Source organism: Octopus bimaculoides, chromosome 20 (genome assembly GCF_001194135.2).
Source record: "Octopus bimaculoides isolate UCB-OBI-ISO-001 chromosome 20, ASM119413v2, whole genome shotgun sequence".
Lineage (NCBI taxonomy): Eukaryota > Metazoa > Mollusca > Cephalopoda > Octopoda > Octopodidae > Octopus > Octopus bimaculoides.
This window is the reverse complement of record NC_069000.1, coordinates 15,089,191-15,093,966: the sequence shown is the minus strand read 5'-3', so window position 1 is coordinate 15,093,966 and position 4,776 is coordinate 15,089,191. Positions and strand designations below refer to the sequence as shown.

Below are 4,776 nucleotides of genomic sequence, written 5' to 3'. Positions count from 1 at the left end.
CTTAACTTCAAACTTCATTTGTTATCTATTTTGATAAATTCTCTCTGTTGAAAATTATATTTTTTATACTTTAAATCATTTGCAATTTCAGAAAATATATTTTTATATTAAATTTGCGTTTTAACCGATGCTGGTGTGTTTACGCCCCTGTAATCTAGCGGTTCGGCAAAAGAGACCGATAGAATAAGTACTAGGCTTACAAGGAATAAGTCTTGGGGTCTATTTGCTCGACTAAAGGCGGTGCTCCAGCATGGCCACAGTCAAATGACTGAAACAAGTAAAAGAGTAAAAGAAAAGAAAATAGTAAAAAACAAACGGAACTAAATTTTAGAGTATAATATACAAGTTGTCGACCTTGGTCAGAGTAACCTCCCCTGCATTTTATTACTCTCATATTTGTTTTAGTTTTTTCATTTATGTCTTTTGTGGGTTTTCTGCGATGAACAGTAAACAACTTCAAGACTTCTGCAGCGTAGATTCCCAGGTAAATAACAATTTTGAGGCAAAATACGTTTGAAATATATACTCGAATTTATATCTATTTATACGTATAACAATTTCTATTCTTCGTTTCTACAGTAAATACGAATTATTATTCGCTTGAAACAAAATATCCTCGATTTTAAAATACGATTCACTTATCAACTCCATCTTCTTTTCCCTCGTTACTTTAAAAGGTAAAAAAACTACAACTAATAAAACTAAGGTTTAAAAGTATACTATAATGTGTGTGTGTGTAGTTGTTATGAGAAATTATTTCGTCTGTCGTTGACAAGCCTGACTCTTCTACAGTAAATTAAGAGTTTTTAATCTCAAATTACTTATATCCGTGATATACTTCTTGCCGGTTCTGTTGCTTGCTTTTTACTCATGAATTACGATAGTCTGTATACATATACAGACATACGAAGAGAACCGACATGGTTTAGAGTGTGAGTGCGTGTGTGTGTACGCTGATGATGTAGAGTGTGTACGTATGTTTGTGTGTGTGTGTGTGTAATTGAGTGAGTGTGTCTGTTCGAAACTGTTGTTATTTTACTCAAGCACCAAACTGAACAAAAAAAAAAATACAAGATTTTGATTACCAGACTGGTTTGTTCGCATACACACACTTATATATAGGACGGATTTTGAACCGTTAAGAAATTGACAGTTTCGGAATAGCTTACCCACATAAGCTGGATATCCTCCGTTTTGACGGAGATTTTTAAATTTTTGTTTTCATCACGCACTTCAAAATGATGGGGAAGAAGACTTTTTATAAGAAAAAAAAAAAGAAATTTGAAAATCTATGATTCCCCACACCACTACTTCTTCGGGCAATGACGACGGATTTTCCATTCACCCCCCCCCCTCCCCAGTGAAGCATACTGACTTAATTTCTCTCAATCCTATGCATGTCCGTGGGTGTTATAGCCCATATTTCACTGTCATCCAACATAGCTGTTCACACACAGGCATCAAACAATTTGGTTTTTCCTCTGAGAGAGGCTTTTTGCTGCCAGCAGAGGTAGGAGCTCTCTGAACTTTGCCCAACGTAATCTTATTGTCACGGCTATGCTCTCAGAACATCCACCTCCCCTACTAACCTGGTCACCTAGATACCAGAAGCTATCTGCTACCTCTAGCTTGCGCCTCTGGCAGTTGATGGAGTCTATTTTCTGCATATGTTCAGCATTTATTATGCTTGTACACCTTCCACATACAAAAGTTAGTTTCCTGTTAATGTTCCTTTGATGTTGTTGCATCTTTTGTGTGTCCAAAGCTTACACTGGGTGCATCTTAGGGAGTTTCTACCTACACCTTTTCTACAGATTGAGCAGGGCCATTTACCTGAGAGGATCTGTGATTTGTTTGCCTTCCTACTTACTATGACTTTGGTTTTTGCTAGGTTAACTCTAAGGCCCTTTGATTCTAGACCTTGTTTCCATACCTGGAACTTCTTCTCTAGCTCAGGTAGTGATTCAGCTATAAGAACAAGGTCATCAGCATAAAGGAACTCCCAAGGACAGCCTATCTTGAATTCCTCTGTTATTGCCTGGAGGATTGATGAACAAAGGGGAACTGAGCACCGATCCTTGGTGAACCCCTACTTGTACCCAGAAATCTTCACTGTACTCATTGCCCACCCTCACCTTACTGGTACTGTTCCTGTACAAGGCTTGTACAGCTCTCACCAACCACTCCTCTATCCCTAGTTTCCGCATTGATCACCAGATAAGGGATCCGGGGACTCTGACAAAAGGTTTCTCCAAGTCAACAAAAGCCAAGTACAGATGTTTATCTTTGGCTAGGTATTTCTTCTGCAGTTGCCTTACCAGAAATATAGCATCTGTGGTGCTTTGACCAGGCACAAAGCCAAACTGCATCTCATCTAGACTAACTCTCTCCCTAATTAATTGGGCTATGACTCTCTCCGTAACTTTCATCACATGATCCAACAATTTGCTACCTCTGTAATTATTTCTATCTAAGGCATCACCTTTACCTTTGTAGCAGTTGACTATGGTGCTGCTACACCAATCATTGGGTATGACTCTTTCATGAATCACCTGATTTACAATACAGGTGACTAGACCATAAACCACACTACAGGATATTGAGCAAGAGAAGACAGCGAGCTGGTAGAATCGTTAGCAGATATTCTGCTCAATACTGCAGATTTGCTTGTCAGTGAAATAAAGTGTCTTGCTCAAGAACACAACACACAGCCCAGTCCAGGAATTGAACTCACTACCTTGTGATTGTGATCCCAACGGTCTAAGCTCTGAGCCATGTTTTAAATTTTGGCACAAGGCCAGCAATGTTAGGGAGAGTGAGATTAGTTGATCATATTAACCCTGGCACTTGACTGGTGCTTTATTTTATTGAACCTGTAAAAGACAAAAGGCAATGCTAGCCAGGATTTGAACTCAGAACATAAAGAGCCAGAAGAATTGTCTGAAGACACTTACCCAAAGTGCTATGCTGTGGGGACTGAACCTGAAACCATGTGGTTAGGAGTCAAACGTCTTAACCACACATCTTCTTTTGCTGCGAAATGCACATTAAAACACTACCTGTGAGAGACAAGAACACTTGTCCCATGAGCTGGTTGTCCTGTCACCTCTTCAGAAAGGGGGAAGGTGGAGTGTATCATTCATACACATAGAGAGGGAGTAAATTCCAGATTAAAGCCAGACTTTATGAGTCATTGTTCATGGAGACATTTGCTAATTACTTCGTTAATTGCATTAATTATTATAAACGAAGAAAACAACAAAAAATGTTTAATGCTGATATAACAGAACAGAAATCAATACACAACATACTAGCATCTACGTTTTACATTATCTGGTACTCTGTCGGTTCCAATGACAAGGGTTCAATTTGATCCAATCAACAGAACAGCCTGTTCATGAAATTAACATACAAGTGACTGAGTAATCCACAGACACATGAACCTTCAATGTAATTCTCAGGGAGATTCAGCATGACAAAGAATGTGACAAGGCTGGACCATTGAATTACAGGTACAACTCATTATGCATTAAAGCATACAGATATAGGCAGACACACATGTGCACATGCACACACACACATTCTTTTCAAGAGTCACTTAAATAAAATGCTAGTCAAGTACAAAGGTTGATGATGGTGACTAAGTGTGACCACCCCCTCAAAAAAAAAAAAAATTGCTAACCTTGTTTGTAACTGAATACCTAAATTTGAAACCATTGTCTGTCTGTCTGTCTGTCCAATCAGAGCTGACCTGGGGTTAAACAACTTACACACACACACACACTTGTACATAAATTCATGCGCATACATATAAATTCATGCACACACACACACACACACACACACACACACTTAAATTCTTGCACACATACACACACACATACACAAATTCGTGCCCACATAAATTCAAGCATACACACACACACACACACACACACACACACATGCACAGACACACTCACACACTCACATAAATTCATACACACATACACATTCACACACACATAAATTCAAGCACATTCACACACACACAAATCCAAGTTCACTCACACATAAATTCATATACGTACACACGCACATACATGTACATTCACACACAAATTCATATACACACATGCATGTACACTCACACACACACAAATTCATACACACACATGTACATTCACACATACACGCCTTCACACACATTGTGATATGCATTGTAAAGACAACCACACAGCTTTCTTCCAAAGTATTATCTCTAACTGCTTTGTTACATAAAACTGTTTCCACCCTAGCTTGTTCTATATATAACCATTACAATGCACATAGAGCTTCAGGCTGAACGTAAGTCACACATAAAAAAACCTGTCTTAGAAAATGCAGAAAGACCAACGAGGTCTAGTTATTTGCTAAGATAACAGAGGTGGAAGCGTGGGATGGATTTTCCTGAAAAATTTGGCTGTCATTTATTTTCTAAAAGAATTACTTATATTTCTTGATTCCCATGTGTGTGTGTGTGTGTGTTTTCAGGCATGTGTACCTCTACATGATTATTTATGTACCTGAGAATATACATCTGAGTGTGTTTTCAGGTATACTCTTTTACTCTACTTTTTTACTTGTTTCAGTCATTTGACTGCGGCCATGCTGGAGCACCGCCTTTAGTCGAGCAAATTGACCCCAGGACTTATTCTTTGTAAGCCTAGTACTTATTCTATCGGTCTCTTTTGCCGAACTACTAAGTTACGGGGACGTAGACACACCAGCATCGGTTGTCAAGCGATGGGGGGGGGG

General features: G+C 38.8%; 1 protein-coding gene across 1 annotated transcript in view; it reads left to right on the top strand.

The window, feature by feature from the left end:
* Positions 1-361: 361 nt before the first annotated feature.
* The window catches only part of LOC106873314 (F-box/LRR-repeat protein 8), a 10,058-nt gene continuing 5,643 nt past the window's right edge, over positions 362-4,776 (top strand). The window contains exon 1 of the mRNA XM_014920636.2: positions 362-484. The gene's annotated coding sequence lies outside the window, so the exon portion shown is untranslated. The remainder of the gene's footprint in view (positions 485-4,776) is intronic.